This window comes from Balaenoptera borealis (genome assembly GCF_965194805.1).
Source record: "Balaenoptera borealis genome assembly, chromosome: 13".
Taxonomy (NCBI): domain Eukaryota; kingdom Metazoa; phylum Chordata; class Mammalia; order Artiodactyla; family Balaenopteridae; genus Balaenoptera; species Balaenoptera borealis.
Window position 1 is genome coordinate 53,164,452 of NC_138870.1, and position 25,476 is coordinate 53,189,927.

The 25,476-nt window shown below is 37.8% G+C and overlaps 1 long non-coding RNA gene across 1 annotated transcript in view; it reads left to right on the top strand.

Annotated features, from left to right (window-relative positions):
- Positions 1-25,476, top strand: part of LOC309609598 — a 73,112-nt gene continuing 47,636 nt past the window's right edge. Inside the window, exon 1 of the long non-coding RNA XR_014233504.1 lies at positions 1-25,476. This exon is cut by the window's right edge and continues 10,947 nt beyond it. This is a non-coding gene — a long non-coding RNA (uncharacterized lncRNA).

Here is a 25,476-nt window from a genome sequence, read left to right on the forward strand (position 1 = left end):
GCCCCACCCACTCCAGCCCAGGAAACCTGCTGGGCTCCCAGGTGAGGTCCCCTGCCCTCTGAGACCAGGGGTGGGGGGGCACACCTGGGCCCCTTGTGTTTCTTGAGCCTAAGCCCCACCCCTCACAGACCCCAGGGCCTTTTCCAGCCCTATTGGTCCTAAGCATAGGCCCTGACCACCAGCCAAACCTCGCCCTTGTTAGGCCCCACCCTCCACAACCAAGGCCTTCCCCTCCCCCTTTTTTATTTCCTTTTCCCTCCTCCTCTTTTTACTATTGTGGTACTGATGTAGCTTCTGGTTGTTGATTCCTCTATATTTTTATTTTTATATTCTTTCTAACATATCTGTTAGTTTCCTAGTCTAAATTTATTTATTACATTGTTATTGTTCTCCTTGTTTTTCTTGTTGTTTTTTTTTTTTTTGCCGCCCCATGCAGCTTGTGGGATCTTAGTTCATGAGCAGAGGATTGGGCCAAAGCTCCTGGGGTGGGAGTTCTGAGTCCTAACCACTGGACTGAGAACCTCAGAACCCAGGGAATATTCATGGGAGTGAGGTTTCACAAAGTTCCTCATCTAAGCTCCAAGACCCAGCTCTACCCAACTGCCTACAAACTCCAGGGTTGGAAGCCTCAGGCCAAACAACAAGTAAGACAGGAACACAATCCCACTCATAAAAATAATAATAATAATGAGACAGCAAAAAAAAATGTCACAGATGAAGGAGCAAGGTAAAAATCTATAAGACCAAATAAATGAAGAGGAAATAGGCAATCTACCTGAAAAAGAATTCAGAGTAATGATAGTAAAGATGATCCAGAATCTTGGAAATAGAATGGAGGCACAGATTGAGAAAATACAAGAAATGTTTAACAAAGATCTAGAAGAACTAAAGAACAAACAAACAGAGATGAACAACACAATAAATGAAATGAAAAATACACTAGAAGGAATCAATAACAGAATAACTGAGGCAGAAGAACGAATAAGTGAGCTGGAAGACAAAATGGTGGAAATACCTGCCAAGCAGCAGAATAAAGAAAAAAGAATGAAAAGAATTGAAGACAATCTCAGAGACCTCTGAGACAACAATAAGCACACCAACATTCAAACTATAGGGATCCCAGAAGAAGAAGAGAAAAGAAAGGGTCTGAGAAAATATTTGAAGAGATTATAGTCAAAAAATTCCCTAAAATGGGAAAGGAAATAGTCACCCAAGTCCAGGAAGTACAGAGAGTCCCATACAGGATAAACCCTAGGAAAAACACACCAAGACACATATTAATCAAACTAACAAAAATTAAATTCAAAGAAAAAATATTAAAAGCAGCAAGAGAAAAACAAAAAATAACATACAAAGGAATCCCCGTGAGGTTATTAGCTGATTTTTCAGTGGAAACTCTGCAAACCAGAAGCGAGTGGCAGGATATACTTGAAGTGATGAAAGAGAAAAACGTACAACCAAGATTACTCTACCCAGCAAGGATCTCATTCAGATTCGATGGAGAAGTCAAAAGCTTTTCAGACAAGCAAAAGCTAAGAGAATTCAGCACCACCAAAGCAGCTTTATGACAAATGCTAAGGAATCTTCTCTAGGCGGGAAACACAAGAGAAGAAAAAGACCCACAAAAACAAACCCAAAACAATTAAGAAAAAGGTAATAGGAACATACATATCGATAATTACCTTGAATGCAAATGCATTAAATGCCCCAACCAAAAGACACAGACTGGCTGAATGGATACAAAAACAAGACCCATATATATGCTGTCTACAAGAGACCCACTTCACACCTAGGGACACATACAGATTGAAAGTGAAGGGATGGAAAAAGATATTGCATGCAAATGGAAATCAAAAGAAAGCTGGAGTAGCGATACTCATATCAGATAAAATAGACTTAAAAATAAAGACTGTTACAAGAGATAAGGAGGGACACTACATAATGATCAAAGGATCAATCCAAGAAGAAGGTATGACAATTTTAAATGTTTATGCACCCAATATAGGAGCACCTCAATACATAAGGCAAATGCTAACAACTATGAAAGGAGAAATTGACAGTAACACAATAATAGTAGGGGACTTTAACACCCCATTTACACCAATGGACAGATCATCCAAAAAGAAAATAAATAAGGAAACACAGGCTTTAAATGACACAATCGACCAGATAGACTTAATTGATATTTATAGAACATTCCAACCAAAAGTGGCAGATTACACTTTCTTCTCACGTGTGCATGGAACATTCTCCAGGATAAATCACATCTTGGGTCACAAATCAAGCCTCGGAAAATTTAAGAAAATTGAAATCATATCAAGCATCTTTTCTGACCACAACGCTATGAAATTGGAAATCAATTACAGAAAAAAACTGTAAAAAACACATATACATGGAGGCTAAGCAGTGTGCTACTAAATAACCAAGAGATCACTGAAGAAATCAAAGAAGAAATAAAAAAATACATAGAAACAAATGACAATGAAAACACGATGACTCAAAACCTATGGGACACAGCAAAAGCAGTTCCAAGAGGGACGTTTATAGCAATACAATCTCACCTCAAGAAACAAGAAAAATCTCAAATAAACAATCTAACCCTACACTTAAAACAACTAGAGAAAGGAGAACAAATAAAACCCAAAGTCAGTAGAAGGAAAGAAGTCATAAAGATCAGAGCAGAAATAAAGGAAATAGAAATGAAGAAAACAATAGCAAAGATCAATAAAACTAAAAGCTGGTTCTTTGAGAAGATAAACAAAATCGATAAATCCTTAGCCAGACTAATCAAGAAAGAAGGAAGAGGACTCAAATAAATAAAATCAGAAATGAAAAAGGAGAAATCATAACTGACACTGCAGAATCAAAGGATTATAAGAGACTACTACAAACAACTATACGCCAATAAAATGGACAACCATGAAGAAATGGACAAATTCTTGGAAAGGTACAATTTTCCAAGACTGAACCAGGAAGAATTAGAAAATATAAACAGACCTATCACAAGTAATGAAATTAAAACTCTAATTACAAATCTTTAAACAAACAAAAGTCCAGGATCAGAAGGCTTCACGGGCGAATTCTATCAAACATTTAGAGAAGAGCGAGCACCAATCCTTCTCAAACTCATCCAAAAAATTGCAGAGGGAGAAACACTCTCAAATTCATTCTATGAAGCCACCATCACACTGATGCCAAAACCAGAAAAAGATATCACAAAAAAAAGAAAATTATGCATCAATATCACTGATGAATATAGATGCAAAAGTCCTGAACACATACTAGCAAACAGAATCCAACAACACATTAAAAGGATCATACACCATGATCAAGTGGGATTCATCCCAGGGATGCATGGATTCTTCAGTATACGCAAATCAATCAATGTGATACATTACATTAACAAATTAAGGAATAAAAACCATATGATCATCTCAATAGATGCAGAAAAAGCTTTTGACAAAATTCAACACCCATTTATGATAAAAACTCTCCAGAAAGTGGGCATAGAGGGAACCTACCTCAACATAGTAAAGGCCACATGCGACAAACCCACAACAAACATCATTCTCCATGGTGAAAAACTGAAATCATTTCCTCTAAGATCAGGAAAAAGACAAGGATGTCCATTCTCACCACTATTATTCAACATAGTTTTGGAAGTCCTAGCCATGGCAATCAGAGAAGAAAAAGAAATAAAAGGAATACAAATTGCAAAAGAAGAAGTAAAACTGTCACTGTTTGCCAATGACATGATACTATTCAGAGAAAATCCTAAAAATGCCACCAGAAAACTACCAGAACTAATCAATGAATTTGGTAAGGTCGCAGGATCCAAAATTAATGCACAGAATTCTCTGGCATTCCTATACACCAACAACAAAAAATCAGAAAGAGAAATTAAGGAAACACTCCCATTTACCACTGCAACAAAAAGAATAAAATACCTAGGAATAAACCTGCCTAAGGAGGCCAAGACTTGTACTCAGAAAACAATAAAACACTGATGAAAGAAAGCAAAGATGACATAAACAGGTGGAGAAATATACCATGCTCTTGGATTGGAAGAATCAATATTGTGAAAATGACTATACTATCTAAAGTAATTTACAGATTCAATGCAATCCCTATCAAACTACCAATGGCATTCTTCACAGAATTAGAACAAAAAATTGCACAATTCGTATGGAACCACAAAAGACCCCAAATAGCCAAAGCAATCTTGAGAAAGAGAAATGGAGTTGGAGGAATCAGGCTCCCCGACTACAAACTATACCACAAAGCTACAGTAATCAAGACACTATGGTACTGGCACAAAAACAGAAATATAGATCAATGGTAGAGGAAAGAATGCCAAGAGATAAACCCAGGCACGTATTGGCACCTAATTTATGACAAAGGAGGCAAGAACATACAATGGAGAAAAGACAGCCTCTTCAATAAGTGGTGCTTGGAAAACTGGACAGTTACACATAAAAGAATGAAATTAGAACACTACCTAACACCATACACAAAAATAAACCGCAAATGGGTTAAAGACTTAAATGTAAGACCAGACACTATAAAACTCTTAGAGGAAAACATAGGAAAAACACTCTTTGACATAAAATACAGCAAGATCTTCTTTGAGCCACCTCCTAGAGTAACAGAAATAAAATCAAAAATAAACAAAAGGGACTTAATTAAACTTAAAAGCTTTTGTACAGCAAAGGAAACCATAAACAAGACAAAAAGACAACCCTCAGAATGGGAGAAAATATTTGCAAATGAAACAACAGACAAAGGATTAATCTCCAAAATACACAAACAGCTCATGGAGCTCAATATCAAAAAAACAAACAATCCAGTTACAAAATGGGTGGAAGACCTAAATAGACATTTCACCAAGGAAGACATACAGGTGGCCAAGAGGCACATGAAAATATGCTCAACATCACTAATTATTAGAGAAATGCAAATCAAAACTACAATGAGGTATCACCTCACGCCAATCAGAATGGCCATTATCAACAAATCTACAAATAATAAATGCTGGAAAGGGTGTGGTTAAAAGGGGACCCTCCTGCACTGTTGGTGGGAATGTAAATTGATACAGCCACTATGGAGAACAGTATGGAGGTTCCTTAAAAAACTAAAAATAGAACTACCATATGACCCAGCAATCCCACTACTGGGCATATGCCCTGAGAAAACCATAATTCAAAAAGAGACATGTATCACAATGTTCATTGCAGCACTATTTACAATAGCCAGGTCATAGAAACAACCTAAATGCCCATCAACAGATGAATGGATAAAGATGTGGCACATATATACAATGGAATATCACTCAGCCATAAAAAGAAACGAAATTGAGTTATTTGTAGTGAGGTGATGGACCTAGAGTCTGTCATACAGAGTGAAGTAAGTCAGAAAGAGAAAAACAAATACTGTATGCTAACGCATATATGTGGAATCTAAAAAAAAAAAAAAAAAAGTACTGATGAACCTAGTTGCAGGGCAGGAATAAAGAGATAAAGAGGTAGACATAGAAAATGGACTTTAGGACATGGGGTGGGAGGGCAAAGCTGGGGCGAAGTGAGAGTAGCATCAACATATATACATCACCAAATGTAAAACAGTTGGCTGGTGGGAAGCAGCAGCATAGCACAAGGAGATTGGCTTGGTGCTTTGAGATGACCTAGAAGGGTGGGGTAGGGAGGATGAGAGGGAGGTTCAAGAGGGAGGGGATATGGGTACATGTGTATGCATATGGCTGATTCACTTTGTTGTGCAACTAACACAGTATTGTGAAGCAATTATACTCCAATAAAGAGCTATTAAAAAAAAAAGCTAAAAGAGATCAGAATTACTAAACCAACTTTACAACAAACGTTAAAAAGACTTCTCTAAGCAGAAAAGACCACATTTGCAAATTTGAAAATTATAAAAGGAAAAATCTCATTGGTAAAGGCAAATATGCTGTCAAGGTAGTAGATCAATCATTAATAAAGCTAGTAGGATGGTTAAAAGACAAAAGTAGTAAAATCACCTATATCACAATAAGTACTTAAGTGTTACACAAAGCAAAAGCATGTGAAATATGATGTCCAAAAACAGTAACCATTGGGGGGAGGTAGATTGCAGTATGTTAGAATGTGTGGAAACTTAAGAGATCATCAACTTAAAAAATATTATTGTATATAAACTTCATGGTAACCAGAAACCAAAAACGTTTAATTGATAAACAGAGAAAAAAAGAGAAGGGAATTCAAACTTGACACTAAAGATAGTTTTCAAATCAAAGGGAAGAGCACAAAAGAAAAAGAACAAAAAAGACCTACAAAACAACCCCAAAACTTTTAACACAATTGCAATAAGTATATACCTATAGATAATTACTTTAGCTGTAAATGGATTAAATGTTCCCATCAAAAGACATATGTGACTAAATGGATAAAAAAACAAGGTCCATATATATGCTGTCACAAGAGACCCACTTCAGATTTAAAGACACACACAGACAGAAGATGAGGGGATAGGAAAAGGTATTCCATACAAATAGAAATTAAAAAATAAAGCTTGGGTAGCAATAATTATATCAGACAAAACAGGCTTTAAAACAAAGACTGTAGCAAAAGACAAAGAATGACATTACATAATGATCAAGGGATCAATCCAACAAAAAGATATCACAGTTGTAAGTATATATGCACCCAACATAGGAGCACCTAAATATGTAAAGCAAATATTAACAGACAAAAAGAGAGAAATTCACAGTACCACAATAATAGTAGGGGACTTTAACACTCACTTACATCAATGGACAGATCATCCAGACAGAAAATTAATAAGGCATCGCTGGCCTTAAATGATATATTATACCAGATTGACTTAATAGATATGTATAGAACATTCCATCAAAAAGCAGCAGAACACACATGTTTTTCAACTGCACATGGAACATTCTCCAGCGTTTGGTCACATGCTAGGCCACAAAACAAGTCTCAATAGATGTAAGAAGACTGAAATATCAGACATCTTTTCCTACCACAAAAAGTTGAGAGTACAAATCAACGACAAGAAAAAAATGCAAAAAAAAAAAAAAAAAAAGGCTAACATATACTACTAAATAACAAATGAGTCACTGAAGAAACCACAGAGGAAAAATAATATATGGAGACAAATGAAAATGGAAGCAAAACTATCCAAAATCTATGGGATACAGCCAAAGCAGTTTTATGAGGGAAGTTTACAGAAAACAAACCTACCCCAGGAATTAAGAAAAATCTCAAATATACAATCTAATCTTACACCTAAAGGAACTAGAAAAAGAACAACCAAAACCCAATGTTAGTAGAAAGAGAGAAATATTAAAGGTCAGTGCAGGGATAAGTGAAATAAAGACTGAAAAGACTGTAGAAAAATTTAAGAAAAATGAAACTAAAAGCTTGTTCTTTGAAAAGATTACAAGCTTTATAACAAAATTATAAGCCTTTAGCCAGACTCATCAAGGGAAAAAAAAAAGAGTACCCAAATAAATAAAATAAACAATGAAAGAGAAGTCACAACACACACCACAAAAATAGAAAGGATCGTAAGAGATTTCTATGAACAATTATACACCAATAAAATGTACAACCCAAAAGAAATGGATAAACTCCTAGAAACATACAATCTCCCAAGACTGAATCAGGAAGAAATGGAAAACATGAAGAGACCAATTACCAGTAATGAAATTGAGTCACTAATAAGAACACTCCCAACAAACAAAATTCCAGTACCAAGCAGCTTCACAGGTGAATTCTGCCAAACATTTGAAGACGAGTTAGCACTTCCAAACTATTCCAAAATAATTGAAGAGAAAGCAATGCTTCCAAACTGATACTACAAGGCCAGCATCACCCTGATACCAAAACCAGACAAAGACGCCACAAAAAGAGAAAATTACATGCCAATATCACTGATGAACATAGATACAAATATCCTCACCAAGATTTTAGCAAAGCAAATTCAACAATATATTAAATCAAGTGGGATTTATCCCAGAGATGCATGGGTGACTTTGCATCTTTTTTTGGTGATTCAGTTGTTGTTTAGTAGCACATGTTGGTCTTTTTTTTTTTTTGAATTTTTTTTCTTGTCGTTAAAATTTGTCAATATATGCAAATAAATTAATGTGATATACCATATTAACAAATTGAAGAATAAAAATTATATGATCATCTCAATAGATGCAGAAAAAACTTCTGACAAAATTCAACATCCATTATGATAGAAATTCTCAACAAAGTGGGTATTGAAGGAACATTCATCAACATAATCAAGGCCACATATGACAAACCTATAGCCAACATTATTCTCGGCAGTGAAAAGCTGAAAGCTTTTCCTCTAAGACCAGGAACAAGACAAGGATGCCCATTATTGCCACTTTTATTCAATATAGTATTGGAAGTCCTAATCCTAGTCACTGTCGATGATGGCATACTACCAAAAATTATTAGAACTAATAAATGTATTCAGGCAGGATACAAAATTAATATACAGAAATGTGTTGTATTTCTATACACTAACAACGAAGTATCAGAAAGAGAAATTAGAAAGTAGTTTGAAGTGATGAAAATAAAATGCAACAAATAAAACAGTGAGATGCCACAAAAAAATTACATAGAAGGAAATTGATAGCAGTAAAGGGCTATAAAGAAAGGAATAAAGATCTTAAATCAGTGACATCTGCTTCCACCCTAGGAAACTAGAAAAATAAGAGCAAATAAAACACAAAGTTCAAACAGAAGAAAAGAAAGAATAAAATGCAGGGTGGAAATCAAAAAAATAGAAAACAGGAAAACAATACAGAAATTAAATGAAACCAGAACTTGTTTTAAAATGTGGTGGACAGATTTTAAGGGGGCCCCATGATCCCTGCCTGCTGGTATTCATGCCTTCTGTGACCCCTCGCCTTGAGTGTGACTTGGACCTGTTACTGCTTCTAATCAATAGAATATGGCAAGTGTGAAGGAATGTCATTCCTGTGATTATTACATGACGAAGATGGTAGGCTGTGACTCTCATGATTCTGTTACCTTTTATGAGACTGCATCTTGCTAGCAGACTTGCTCTCTTTTTCCGTTGCTGCCTTTGAAGAGGTAGGCAGTCATGTTAGGAGGCCCATGTGGCAAGAAGCTGAGGTCACCATGTAGGAGCTGAGGTGACCAGCCAGCAGGAGTCTGGGTCCCTTAGTCTTACAACTGCAAGGAAATGAATTCTGCCAACAACCTGAATGAGCTTGAAAGTGGACCCTTCCCAAGTCAAGCCTACAGATAAGAACCCAGCCTTGGCCAACAGTCTGAATGCAGCCTTGAAGAGGATCCGGCTAAGCCATGCCAAGATTCCTCACCTAGAGAAACTGTGAGGTAATAATGTGTATTGTTTTAAGCCACTAATTGTGTGGTAATTTGTTATTCAGCATTAGATAATTAATACATTAGACAAAAATAAAATTGAAGGACCTCTAGCCAGAATAACCAGGAATAAAAGAGAGCGTACAAATAATTATTAATCAGGAATGAGAGAGGTAACATCAATACTGATTCTACAGGTACTTAAAGAATAACGGAATATATAACAACTTTATGACAATGAATTCAATAACTTAGATAAAATGGACAAATTTCTTGACAGACACAAACTACCAAAGTTCTTTCAAGGAGAAATGGATAATCTAAATATCCCTTTATCTATTTTAAAAATTGCCTTTGTAGTTAAAACCTCTCCATGAATAAAATCCTAGGCCCAGATGGCTTCACTGGTGAATTCTACCAAACATTAAAGGAATAAATAGTAGCAATTCTACGCAAAGTCTTATGGTAATTTGAGGAGGAGGAAATTCTGCCCGAATTATTCTGTGAGGTCAGCATAACCCTGATTTCAAAATCAGACAAAAGATATGATAAGAAAAGGAACTACAAATCAATATCTTCATAAACACAGTTGCAAAACTTCTTTTTAAAAATTTTGGCAAATTGGGAATTCCAGTGGTTAGGATTGCAGTCCAGTGGTTAGGATTCTGGACTTTCACTGCCAGGGGCCTGGGTTAGATTCCTGTTTGGAGAACTTAGATCCTGCAAGCCATGTGGCACAGCCAAAAAAAAAAAGGAAAAAAGAATTTGGCAAATTGGATCCAACACTATATAAAAAAGATAATTCATCATGACCACGTGGGATTTATCCCAGAAACGTAAGGTTGGTTTTATCAACAATTGTGAAAGTTATGAGATTTTAGTCTTCTTGTAAGTTAACAAGTTAGCCTGCCACAGTTTCATGGGTGCTGGCACAAGACATGAGACTCTTCCATCAGAGACAAGACTTTAATACTCATTGCAGAGCTTCTCTGGTGGCACAGCAGTTAAGAATCCGCCTGCCAATGCAGGGGACACAGATTCGAGCCCTGGTCCAGGAAGATCCCACATGCCGCAGAGCAACTAAGCCCGTGCGCCACAACTACTGAGCTTGTGCTCTAGAGCCTGCGAGCCCCAACTACTGAAGCTCGCGTGCCTAGAGCCCGTGCTCCACAACAATAGAAGCCACCACAATGAGAAGCCCGCACACCACAACAAAGAGTAGGCCCCGCTGGCCGCAACTAGAGAAAGCCCACGCGCAGCAACAAAGACCCAACGCAGCCAAAAATAAATAAATTAATTAATTTAAAAAAATACTCATTGCAAAGCAAGTATCATAAACTTCATGGTAGCATCAATTTCCTTTGTTTCTCAAGTCCTACAGGAGTGTTTCAGAGAGGGCCATGGGCATGAATTAGGTTTGCATCACACCTATGGAACCCTGAACTTAGGGAACGCTAATCTATTATAATTGGCTATAAGTAAACATACCCAACCTATGTGCCAGAGAAAAGCATTGTCAGTTAACAAACCTCTCATTTGCTCCCGGGGGAGGCACTATCTCTACCTTCTGAGATGATTTTCTATACAAATATCCTAGTCCAGAACAATAGGGCACTTTAGTGCCCCTGCTCCCAAGAGGTGCTGAAATGTGAGAGGCCTATGGAGAATTGTCTCCTAGCAATTTTAACACTCAGAAGTCATTTACTGGCTTGCCTTGATTTAAGCAAAGATTTCATAGGTACAATACCAAAAGCACAGTCCATAAAATAAACAATAAATTAGACAATCATAATTAAGAATGCCTGCTCTTTGAAAGACACTCTTAAAAGAACAAAAAGCGCAACCCACTGGAAGAAAATATTTGCAAATCATTATCTTATTTCAGAATAAGAAAACAAACCAATGAAACATTGCCAAAAGATTTGAACAGACACACAGACACGTCACCAAAAAGATATACGTATGGCAAATAAGGCACTAAAGGATGTTTATTATCAGTAATCATTAGGAAAACACAAATCAAAGCCATAATGAGGTACCACTACACACCTATTAGAATGTCTACAATTTGAAATATTGACCATGCCAGGCATTGGTGGTGATGAGGAGTGGCGGTGTTTGGAATGTGAAATGGCACAATGACTTTGGAAAACAGTTTGGCAATTTCTTAAAAAGTTAAACATACACAAAACACATAACTCAGCTATTCCACTCCTAGCTGTTTCCCAAGAGAAAGAAAGGAATGTGTCCATATGAAGACTTGTACATGGATGTTCATAGAAGCTATCTTTTTAATAGTTAAAAACTGCTTAATAGTAAAAAATATATATATATTTACCCCATCCCAGCAATCCAACTCCTGTGTGTTTACCTAAGAGAAATGAAAACTCATGTTCGTACACAAACCTATATATGAACATTTATAGCAGTTCTATTCATCATCTAAGCTAAAAATGGAACACAACCCAAATATCCTTCAACAGGTGAATGGACAAACCAACTGGTACATCCAAACAATGAAATACTACTCAGCAATAAAAAGGAACTATGGATACATGCAAGAACTTGGCTGATTCTGAAAGATGCTATGCTGAGAAAAAGGAGCCTGTCTGTGACGATTATGTCCTGTAGGGTCCTATTTAGTTCGCATTTTGGAAAATGAAAAACGATAGTAATAGACAACAGATCAGTGGTTGCCACGGGCTAGGAATTTGCAGGTGTATGACGGTAAGGAGGCAGCAGGAAGGAGGGTTTTTTTAAAAACTATTCTATTGACTGATTGTAGTTCCACAAATCTACACAAGTGTTAAAACTCATAGAACAGCACACCAGTAAGCAAACTAAATAAGCAGAGGTAATAAATACTCAAACCCTATCACTTTCCAATTATTTTACTACATTTTGCTGTCATCATGTTCTTGAGCTTATTTATGTCTATTGTATCTGCACAGAGAAAATGCTATATAACAGCACTGCTGCACCCCTTTTCCCCACTCACCTTCAGTGATGACACACTGGTAGCTTGGAACCAGCATAGGGGGAGCATTTACACTATGGGTATTGACAGCTGCTGCAAATCGAGGTTTGGATTTTTGAGGGCTCTTTGGAGAGCTGATTTTTGAGTATTTACCGGCGCACCACTGCGTACCTTCCCTCTCTGATGACTGGATGTCCTCGCAGTGGAATGCTGGAGCTTTGAGCAATTACCTGAACCATAAGGATGTCTACCTTTGTCTTTGACATGGATATTTTACGCATCTGTAGAAGTTAAAATGAACTTGTCCAGAACTGATGACAATGCAAATGATTCTTGTCTATGAACATGCAAATGGCTTCTGTCCAGTAGAGAGACAACGCTCCCATGTGTGGAAAGGTTGGGATCCATTTGCAAGTTCATTTCAATATTCCTGATCATAAATGTGTCTGTTCTTTGGATTCTCCTTTGAACCAACATCTTTTCTGGTTCTCTCATTTAATTAATGATATAAATAATTTTTTTACATGTCCTCATTTTACATTTGCTTGAGAGTCCAGTTTTAGCTTTTTTTGAAAAATATCTTTAACAGCATACTGTTTTGTCTGCAGCACTTGACTGCCTTTAAAATCCCTTGCTAAGAATGTCTGCCTTGTTCCAGTAAGATTATTTAAACTCCAGGTTTCTCTGCTATCCAGTTTTCCCAATAGAGTTAAATACTCTGTACCCAGAATATGGTACTTTTCTTACGGAAGGTACCACAGTGCAAACAAACAGACTTTGCTGTCCCAGCTCTGAGGTGAAATTTCAGGAAATGCTAGTTTTACAGGAGTGATATGATGGGATTGAATGAAGATAGCCAGTTAAGATTGAGAGAGCTCTGGGAATCTGTCTTTGATTCCAATAAAAGACTCACAGCAGGGAAGGGAGCCCTACTTTATTTAATTATATTTTGCCATAACTGGAGAGACTGGTCTTGATCAAGTTAGCCATAGTATCTCGTGGGAAAGGATATGTTAACAATTGACTTGCTGGCTTCTTTCCTAGTGTCATTCATTAACATAACATTAACCAGTAACAAGTGACCTTTTAAAATTCCTTTTCTTTGGAATATTGACAAAATTCTCATTCAGATATTGCTTTTGCCGCTATTTTTTATCATTGAATTTTAGTTAATATCCCCCAGATCAGACAATTGGGATTCTGACATTTGCTGCACCAAGAACTACTTACAAAATAACTGTCCCTTCTTTAGCTCTTTTATTTAACAATCATGTGAACTGGAATAAGTTGTATCACCTTTATTGGGATCAGTTCAAACATTAAGTCTAAAAATGTAACAATCACACATTGCTGTTTTTCTTAACGGTTACTTCATGTGCATTCATGTATATATTTTTTTGGTTTTTTTTTTAAACACTATTAAGAAAATTGCCAATTTATCTAGAGACACTCAATAATTGGCACTTGGTCAACTAAATATGGAACCCCAAGCATTTGTTGCTGATGATGTGTAGTGCACTTAATTCCTCCCGCATGTGTACTTTTTATTTAATATTTCAGGAATTACTGTGCTCCCTAGGAAAGTCAGACTAGATGTAACATTTTCTTTTATTAATATAGTCTCTCTAAAAAGCCCAAAAGTATATCTTCTTGGCCTATAGCAATAATGTATCAGAGCCTAAAATGTACTGTAGTTTCCAAAATTGTATACATCTGGTAGTCCAAAAGGGGAATAATTGTATTTGTTCTATGAGAATTGCTTAGGGGAGTTTATAAGCAGGGCCATTGTAATTGCTTCTTAGACAAAAGAGCTAGTCTTTCTTCCAATTTAGACAAATGACTGATAAAGCTCCCTTCCAGGATATATAATGTCATGAAACATAGACAATGCCAACTTTTCAATTACATAGAAAATCCAATTTATTAAACACCCTTGGAGTGATAATCGATCTGTAATTGTTACTCTGAAATGAGTAATCAGATGAGTTTTAATGTTACCTTATTAATGTTACCAAGGAAACTCCACTGAGATGATTAATAGTCACTCCTAACATGCATTTCTACAATCCGGGGGAGACCACATTCTTTGGGTATAGGAGAACCTATGTTCAAATTCTGTTCTTAGCTTTGTGATATTAGGCAACTCACTTAGACTTTCTCGATTCTCTTTTCCTTCATCTAGTAAAATAGGAATAATACCTGCCTCTCAGGGGTTTTGTTGGTGGTGGTGGTGGTATGTTTTTGTTAGGATTTTTTTTTTTTGAGACTGGAGATAATACTTATGAGGCTCTAACACAGGGTCTGGAAAAGTCATAATAACTATTATAAAAGTTTAATGTTCTTATAGCTTTATGGGATTTGAGGCATCTATGGGTTTTCCATGTTACAAGATTAAAAGCAGAGGTAATAACTTTTTAGTATATTCTGCCCCCTGAGAGAGAAGAGATCCATAAACCTTATTCATATTGGGAAGAAGGGTATAGAATAATAAATAAGTCTAGGTCATGACTAAATTACCTTGGGATCCTGGGGAAACTTGCTCCAGAGATGCTCTAGGCTAGATTGGATTTCTTGGTAAAGACTTAGCACTCTCAGAGCTCTCAGAGACTCCCAAGTCCTTCCTAACCTCTATGAGGCCAATTAAACAAGCATTTGTGTGAGCTAATCCTTTTAAAAACAGAAGTCTATTTAAAGGCATAAAGCAGATAAAATTGAGATTATAGCACAGTCTTTTCTCACCTGCCTTTCCAAGTCCTTGCCCTGGAGGCAGGAACCTCTCCATGGCTGCGGTTCTGAAAGTTTGTTGCTATTCTTGATATAGGGATATAGGGACAATGACGTATTGGAGTGAGCAATTATCAGACAGATTTTAGCCACATGGTTGTGCTAGGCCCCAAAATTACAGGTTCGTGGAAGGCACCAAAAAGCAAGGCCCAAATTCTAGTAGACTCCTGAGATAATTAGAAAACTCTATTTGCAAAGGCCCCATCAATTGAGTTAGGTAGTGGTGCTTTATGCATGGCTTCAATCTGGCCAGTTCTTAGCTCCTGACAGATGTGGTGAGCTACAGCCTCCTACAGCCATGGAAATTTGTAAACCCTCTCATATATATATATTTTTTGCCTTTTTTTGTTTCGGGTTTTTGTTTTTTTTGTTTTTACATTTTCAAAGATATCCCTTTGTTATATGTTCGCCTGGCACAAGAACTTCAGACTTTTGTTATATTCATCTAGAAAGAGAAATTTGAACTTTGCAGAGCACCAATTGACATGGTTGGCTATGGCTTTATTAACACTGCCCAGTCCATGCTTATATCCAAGATATCTTAAATTATTTCAGTTAATGAAAAGACAATAATAACAATCAATATAAGTACTGGCACATTTATGGGAAGTGAACATCTCAAAGATCAGTATAAAACTAATCATGTACTTTAATCTTATATTAAAAAGTTATTGATGCAAATATAAAGATGCAAGTTTCTACTATTGAGAGTTGTTTTGTAAATAACCACCTTTCATATGCAAATCCTAAGATAACTCTCATTTCCTCAAAAGAAAAACTAAGATAACTTAGAAATACAGCTGATGTCTAGTTTCTTCATTGGAGGCTGCACAGCGCCTGGCTTACTTCATTTGTCTAGTCATCGTTTCTACACAAATTTAACTGAGGACCCAACTTCTCAAATACTTTGCTTGTAGGAGCTTGCAGCCCTCATTGTGCGTGTAGATTGATGGGGGAGGAAGAAGAAAGCTGGAATCAGTACGGTAGCCGTAGGGGAGTTAACCTTGGTACAGAAGCTAACACCTGTAGGCCACGGGGTGACACATGTCAGGTATTTGGTAAGGTAAGTGGTGTAGTGGATAGGTGTTCACGTTGGCTGGTACAGCCTAGCAGCTGAGAGCTGGACAGAAGACTAGTTCTTACACCCAGGGTTGCATGGAGATCAAGCCGCAAGCTCCAAATGAAGAACTGACAAGAGATGAAGCACAACAGGCTATCAAAAAGAGAGCCGGGTTACTGGCGGGAAGTCAACAACAAAGAAATCCAGCTGGACAGCGTGGGCTAAACTGGTTGCTCCAGAGAAGTCGAGAAAGAAGAGAGAATTCCAGGATCTGGAAACCTCGAGAACGTGGAGATCATCCCGACATACAAGAAGTGGGTTTATGGCAGCAAGACGAATTCTGAACCCCGTCATGTGGTAGATTTCATTCTGCTGAGAAAGACCCCATTATGATAAACCAGAACTCCAGCTCAGGTCTGAATTTACAGGGAAGAACTTTAAGACAGGGTCAAGGGGTTTTAATACCATGAAGTCAGGATGTTTTTGTTTTGATTTTTAAAACATTTCTGTGTCTTGACAGTTAAGTAGTTAAGTGTCAATCTTATTTTGCTTTCAGTCGACAGAGATAATTTGTCTACCAGCCTTCAAGGCAGTCCTTTTTCTGTAAATTTTTTGTTTTACTTCACAAGTATAATAATTACTGAGGCTGTGGGAAACCAGTATCCAACCAATCCCTATATGTCCGCTCTTCCTTATTTCTCTGTGAATAAAAATCATTCTAATGAGAGAAACTTTTTTTGCCTTCTGGGGAGAAGTTCTGATTCAGAGGCCATCTGAAAGAAAACCTAAATTACTCTTTTTGAATTGCCACATTTGCTTTGAGGTTAAGTGCTTTGCTAGAAATCAGCAACTCTTTCCACCAGGATTATGATTTTTAGAGACAAAAATCATAGTTTTTTAAAAATTAGGTCGAAAAATTTTAACTGTAAAACTTTTATTGGCTTTTCCCTCAACTTCTGGCCAATCACATTGCTAATGCTTTGCTCATCTTAAAGCTAGGAGGATGTTAATATTTGTTGAAGCAAATTTGCAGATATGTGAAGAGGATTTTCTGCAGATGAACCATCCTAAGAAAACAAAAACTGCAAAGAAAAATCATGTAGAATAGGGGTATCCTTCATTTTATGTGTGGATTGATAGATATGATAGTATGGACTATTGTACAATAAATATTTACTCCTCCTTCAGTGTGGTAAATTATACTCTCAGTCCCCATTGATACGGAGCTTGGCCATGGACTTTTGCCAATGAAATGTAGGCAGAAGTAATGAGGTGTAAGTTCTGAACTAAGAGCTTAAGAGGCATTGTGTGTTTTCATTCAACTCTCCTGCATTTCTGCCTTTTGTCTCAGATAACTGCTAGATCATAGGGGATGAGAGAATATGGAGCAGACTTGGACCCAAGCCATAGACTAAAACCAAGCCCAGCCAATCCCAGCCTCTATCAGCTGAACCCCAGGTAAGCCCTAACCCACCATATAACTGAGGGCAAGAAATATTTGTATTGGGCTTTGCCTCTGCATATGGAGTAGTTTAACAGCATTATTGTAGAAATAGCTTACTGATTATATATTATATATTATAGCAATAGCTTACTCTCTGTATATCTGTATATAAATTTGTACTTCGTTTAATTGATGAAATAAGAAAATAATTTATGTTCATGATCTGAAGAACTGAAGTTGGGAAATTTTCAGTTTGGCGGACACCATACTAGTATTGATAAATATTATAAAAAGGCGATTGCTCATACTCAGATAGTAGGTAACTTATTCAGAACAAAGGTTTGGGTCAATGAGTATAATAACATCAGGAAGCAATGAAATTCCAGCCAGAAAAGAGGGTGACAGGGAATTAGAAAGGGAGATGAAAAATATATAAAGATGTGTCTGTAGGAGATGTGTCATCATTCTTTGCATTTAAGGTTAATTACAAAGTGTAGCTCTTAATAGGTCAAAATTCCATCTTAATCCCTTTATCTCCAAATTTTTCTACTTATTCTAAAACCAAAGAATTTTATAGCCATAAAAGATCTTGGGAATCACTGGAAACATTTTAGTTCAGTCAATCATTTTAGAAATAAGGAAACTGAAGACAAAATAAGAAACCACACCATATCAAATGAGAAAAAATTTTTAATCTTGACTAATTTATTAATTATAAATCCATAAATAAATCTCCTGATTAAAAATGTAATCTTTCTACTATATCACACCATCTCATTATCACTTTATATGAAAGTATTCTTTTGTTGACAATTTTTTTTCTTCTGTTTATATGGGACTATTCTTTTGTAGTTAAGAGTATTTCATTATATAATTAAGATAAAGTAGCTGTAAGATAGGTTTTATATGGGTTTACAATGAAATTATATATAATGCTCTGCATACCATTAAAATCAGTGATCCTTAATTTTCACCACACATGAGGATCCCCTGGACAGCTTTACAAAATACTGCTGTCTAGTCTCACCCTTTGAGATTCTGATTTAAATCATCTGGGGAGTAGCCTAGGAACTGGGATTGCTAAAAACTTCTGTAAAGCACTATAAATGGCTTTTCTTCATTTTTCCTTTTTAGGCTTTATTCTTATATGAATAACCATCTATTCTTATTGAATAGAAACATTAAATGCTATAAATTTCCCTCTATAGCACTTTAGCTACACCCCACAATTATGATATGTGGTATATTCACTTAAAAAAACAAACTTTTTAACTAAGCACTATTTATTAAGAAAAGAAGAACTTTACTTTTCATTGATTTATAACTATAGTAAATATAGGTCTGGGCAAACCAAAATTGCCTTTGCACTTAAAATATCTCCTTCTGCTATAAACTGTATATATTAAACAAATATAATATGTATAGGATATAAAAAATAATAGAACTAATTCACTTATAAAATTTATATGAAAATAATCGTTACAAAACACTATTCTGAGAACTAAGTTCCATCAAGCTTTATTTTGAGCACAAGTGTGAGTCTCATAAGTATCATCCATTCTTAAAATAATGAACAAGATTCCTTTTGAAAAGAGACAATTCTAAAGTGTCCCAAGTTTCTTGGTGTATTTCTGGCATTCCAGAGTTGGTTCATTTGAAGTTTGAATCAGCCTTAAAGGAACTCACATCTGATTTCAGAATGTGAAGGTGGACAAAATAAACTCCAGCCTGTGAAGGAAGGTTCTTAAGTGCTTCCCAGAAGCACAGACAGTGACGGACCTCATTTTGGAGGGGGGGAGGTAGAGAACCAAACCTGGTGGCACACGGTGTCTGAGTGGAGGGAGGTGAAGAGCTCTGCTTTCCGACCCTTAGTGCGGGACAGTAAGGATGCAGGCTTCCAGCCACTGCAGTGTTTGAAAAGTCTTCTTGTACTGTGATGTCTCTTAAGTCATTTTCTGGTGACTGGATCGTTCTTATAATTTCATCCATCCTCTCCTTCTGTCTTGAGGGTCTGGACTTTTCTTTCTTTATTCCTTTTACTAGAGAAGTCATTTCCTCCTTTGGGATTGAGTTGGTTCTCTTCAACTTTCCATATGTGTCCACCAGGCTCTGTGTTTTTGATGACTCTTTTCCTAGGCTGGTATCTTCTAAATACGACTCAGTATTTAAATATTCCTCTTGAACAGAACTAAGCATGTCAAAAACTTGATGCTTCACCTGAATCAGTGCAGCCAGTGTTTGTGCAGCCAGCCTTGCACATAAAATAAGCTTCTAACCTAATGTATAAGTCTGAACAAATATAAGAGACCCACCAAAAAGCCAATGACGGATACACACACCACTGACTCCCATTGGAGGCTATTGTGGACAAGGCCTGGTCTCATGTCATCTGGCAGCAGCTCTGCTACCACTTCTCGTGACTTCCCTCGGAACAGCCAAAAACCAAGCTCCATCGTGGTTCTCACCCCCTCTGTGGCACTGAAGTCCACCCCAGAGTTCCACTGGGTAGTCATGGCTCCCAAAGCCTACAACAAACTGCTGAGAACCCTGCAGTGTTCCACCTGGAACCCAGTCACATCTGGCAAACTAAGCTGTCTGCCAGTAGAGCTGGTCAAAGTGAAAGACGGGTACAATTTTTTGCCATAGTGGCCTCTCTTTTCTCTTTCTAATTTTTCAATTGTGAAACATTTTTATTAAAGTCAATTATATACTGTGAAATTCACATCTAAAATGTACAACTTGATGACTTTTGACAGGTTACATTTGTAAAACCAACACTCCAATACATGTTCGTCACACTAACTTCTTGTGCCTCTTTCCATTCCCTCGTGCCTCAGTCTCCTTCCCCAGAAGCAATTACCATTCTGATTACTATCACCATATAATTTTGACCATTCTTAAACTTCCCATAAATAGTATCATAGAGAATGTAATCTTTATGTCTGAATTCTTTCACTCAATACAATGCTTTTGAATTTCATCCATGTTGTTGAGTAGAACAGTTGTTCGCTCTTTAGTTCTCTATTATGCCATTGTATAAATGTTCCATGATTTGTTTATCTATTCTCCTTATTGATAAAATTTTAAGTTTCCATTTGTCTTAGGAAAATACCTAGGAATGGAGATGTTTAACTGTGTAAGACACTGCCAGTTTTTCAGTGGTTGTACAATTTTACTATCTACAATGCATGAGGGTTACATTTGCTTTGCATCCTCACCAACCATTTGTTTTTTCCAGTCTATTTTTAAATTTTAGCCATTTCTAATACATGTGCAATGGTCCTAGTGTTTTTGATTTACCTTTTCATGCACCTATTGGCCATCGTATAAATTCTTGTGTGAAAGACATCTTTGCCTTGTTTAAAAAAAACATTTAAGATATTTGTCTTATTCTCATTGATTTATAGAAGTTCTTCATACATCCCGGTCATAAGTGTATATGTTGGTTATAGGAAATGAAAATATATACTTCCAATCCGTAGCTTGCAGTTTCTTTTCCTAAATGGTGTCTTTTGATGTGTGGGAGGTTTTAACTTTGATGAGGTCCAGTTTAACACTTTTTCCCTTTTATGGTTAGTGCCTCTTGTGTCCTCTCTTAGAAATCCTAGTCTACCTCCAAGGTCATGAAGATACTCCCCTACCTTTTCTTCTAGGTGTTTTATAATTTTAACTTTTACATTTGCATCTTGAATTGATTTTTGTGTAGTGTAGTGTAGGAGTCAAGGCTTGTTGACTCTTTTCTCTTGATTATGGGTCACATTTTCCTACTTATTTGCATGTCCAGTCATTTTTTTATAATACACTGGATGTTGCGTATAATACATGGTAGAGAATCTGGATTGGTTGTCTTCCTTCAATTGGTGTTGTGTATTTTTTTAAACATCTTTTTTTTCTTTTTTTTTTTTTTTGCCCATGCCATGCGGCTTGTGGGATCTTAGTTCCCCAACCAGGGATTGAACGCCAGACCCCAGCAGTGGAAACACGGAGTCCTAACCACTGAACTGCCAGGGAATTCCAGTGTTGTGTATTAATCTGTTAAGTCAATCCTTTTGAGCAGGCTTGGTTTTATTTATTTTCTTGTTAGTACATATTTTACTTTTTGTCTTTAATCCTAGGGGATGGCCCTTACTCTTCAGGTGTGAACTTTCTGGGGTCTTAATAGAATGTCAGAGGTGCTCCATCTGTTCTCAACACAGTAGCCAAGCTGGCAGCCATATGTCCCCAGCACTGGGCTCTCACTTGTATCTCTCTTATGACAGATGACACAGAGCCAGGGAAGAATAACTTCTAGGAACAGATGATGCAAAAATTCACAAAATTCACTGGAACCTAAGTGGTGATGAAACTAAAGACCCAAATATTCTCATCTAATTCCATTGATAGATCACTTGAAATACCCTTAGATTTATCTTAATACAGGATCCTGGGACAATTTATCTTCTTTCATTAAAAAAAAAAAAAACTCCACTAATCCTTAATTTAGACCCAAAAATAAATGTAAGAACATTCCTCACAGATTAAGGTATAACATCCATATCCTTACTATTTTGTACAAAAACCCTAGTGTTATCAATTAAAATGCAGTCTACAAGAGCACCATTGGTCAAATTCAGCTTTTGGCTTTCAGCTCTGCAATGGCCACCCTCCAATACCTCATGGAGTTTTGCCCTGCGCCCTTGGACCAGCACCTGCGGGGAACCTCCAGGTGGACTTCTGCCCCCACCTCCCAGCCTGCCCCACGCCCTCCCTCTCTAGTACTCTATCTTGCAAATTCCAGCTGCCTCAGCCGCCCATTCCTGCCTCCTTAGCTCAAGGTGACCACAGTGCTCAGCCGGGGCTCCACTCCACCTTCCTAGCTCTGGAGAGTGTCCCTACCTGAGAGGCAGGCCACACTGTGTGTGCTTCCACTCTCTCAAGGACCTCAGTCCAGGACCAGGACTGGACACAGTCATGGCATGTGTCTTCTCTAGTTTTGTGTTTGTGACTTATAGGTGGAACCGTGTGTCCCTGTACGGTCAGGCCACCCAGGATAGCTCTCTGTACAGCCCCTGCTCCACCAGCCCCTGCTTCACCTACACGCTATGCACATGAGTAAATACCTACGTACTTGCCCTATCCCCTACCCGCAGCTAGCGACTGTTCTAATCTTTAGATCAGAATGGCTCCCCTTTGATAGTTTAACACAGGGAAGACCTCTGCCTCTTGAAGGCACTTGGCTGGAGGAGCTAAGAGAGTTATGCCCCTCTGCTGGTTTCCCTGGTAACCGATGAGCCAATCTGACGTCAATAGTCAATTCTCCCTATAACTGATGTCTCCCTATCCACCCCCCAGCCGCCCAGCCCTGTCAACAGCGAAGACTGCTGCTGCCTTGTCCTGCCTGCCATCTGATGTCCACAGTAGGGTGTTGCTCCGGGACCCTTTAGCTTCAGATATGTAAGATATCCCATCTGTTAACCATCGATGTCTGTCACTGACCCAGGGCTCTTTCTTCAGTCTTGAGGCTGGGCAAGTAAAAGGCTTGCAGGCCTGCAGGGTGCAGCCCAACAGTACCCCTCCTCAAATTCATATGTTGAGGACCTGACCCCCAGCACCACAGAACGTGACGTTATTTGGAAATAAAATTGTGGCAGATGTAATTAGTTAAGGAGTCACACTGAAGTAGGGTGGGCCCCTTATTCAATATGACTAGTCCTTATAAAGAAGAGAAAATTGGAGACAGACAAGGACACAGGAGAATGCCATGTGAAGATAAAGGCAGAGATCTATAAGCGAAGGCATGCCAAAGATTGCCAGCCGAGTACGAGAAACTAAGAGAGAGGCCTGGAATAGATCTTCCTCTCACAGCCCTCAGAAGGAACCAACCTTGACAACACATTGACCTTGGACGTCTAGCCTCCAGACTGTGAGACAACAATTTCTGTTGTTTAAACCACACAGTTTGTGGTACTTTATGGTGGCAGCCCTAGCAAACTAATACATTGTCGTAGGAGACTAAGTCCAGTACCAGTAACTTTGCTTTCGGTGGAATTTGTTGACTCTGCTTGTGGGCCCCTTCCTCTGGGGCACTCTGGGTGGGCCCTGCACCCACTTCCCCAGCTTCAGCTCTGCTTTCAGGCTCTGGAGCTCCTGCAACAGCTGCTGGTCGTTACAGGAGGACACTGGGAAGATTTTTAAATATACCAGAGCCCCATTTCCAGAGATTCTGCCTTAATTGGTCTGGTGTGAGGACTGAGAGTCAATTTCTTTTTAATGTTTCCCAGGTGATTTTCATTTGCAGCCAGGGTGGAGAAGCCCAACTTTAAGCCTTACAGAACGTCAGCTGCCCGATTTGCTTGCAATCTGGTTTTGTTTTAGGCTTAGACATGTACCTATTTTCACAGCAAGTGAAATATATTTATTATAATATCTTTCATTAAAATAATGTATTGGCTTTAACTAAAAGGTAAAGTGGTACAAAATCATTTTATTTATTCAAAGGAAGAACTAAAACACAGGATAGGCAACAAATATTGAGATCTTCGCATGTTCTAGGCATTGATCTTGACATAGGAGAAGCAGTAATAAGCAAGACAGCTACAGCCCCTGGCCTCAGGAAGCTTAAATCATATGGGTTGAGGCAGTCAATAAACAGGTAGACAAACAAATGATAAAGATAACTTATAAATAAAATAAAATCATGTAATGGGACAGAGTGACTGAGGGACAGAGGCAACTTGCAAAGAAGACCACCTCAGAGGAGGTGACATTTACACTTAGACCTGAATGAAGAAAAAGAATCAGCTTTAGGAGGATCTGGGGCACAGCATTCCCAGCAAAAGGCACAGAATGTACAAAAACGGAGGAGAAAAATAGACATAGCATATTCATGAAAGAGAAGGAAGGTTAGTGGGACTGTAACGTACCAAAACAAGAGTTTTATAATTCACATTTATAATCCATATTAGGTGGAGCTTTATAAACCAGTGTGGTATGCAAAATGGTCCCACAAAGATGTCCACACCCTAATATCTAAAACCCTGGAATATGGCAAAAGGGACTTTGCAGCTATAATCAAGTTTACAGGCCTAACGAGAGAGAGATTCTTCTGGATTATCCAGGTGGGCCCAATCTAATCACATGAGCTGCTGAAAGCAGAATATTTTTTCCAGCTGGTGAGTGAAGGCGTGAGGCAGAAGGGAAGGCAGAGAGACTGAAAGCCTCGTGGGGTGAGCAGCGTGATAAAGGGCACAGGCAGCCCTAAGGTAAAAGAGGCTCCCAGCTGACAACCAAGAAAGAAATGGGGACCTTAGCTCTACAACCTCAAGGAACTGAATTCCACCACCAACCTGAGTGAGCTGGGAAGTGAATTCTCCCCCAAAGACTCCAGATAAGGGCCCAGGCTAACCAACATCTTGATTTCACCTTCCGCGACCCAGAGCAGAGGAATCAGTCAGACCCACCTGGACTTCTGACTTACAGACCTGAGAGGTAAAAAATGTGTGTGTTGTATTAAACAGCTACGTTTGTGGTTATTTCTTATGGCAGCAGCAGATAACCAATATAGCCAGACATCAAGCTGGTTATTTGTTTCATTCGTTGTTTGTTTGAGTTTGGGGTGAACTGAGTCAACACTAAAGTATTCATCTATTTTAATCACTATGAAACTGACTTAGCTACAGGTTGAATTCTAAATATGTCAAGTATTGAGCCAAAATTGTCTCTCTTCAGCAGCAATACTATAGACACAAAAGTTGTCCAATTATTTTGCTCCCTTAGATCAGTTTTTGCCTATATTTGTAACTGGCCATTTTTATAATCTCTGCTTTAATATTTCACCCATAAATTTGTATTT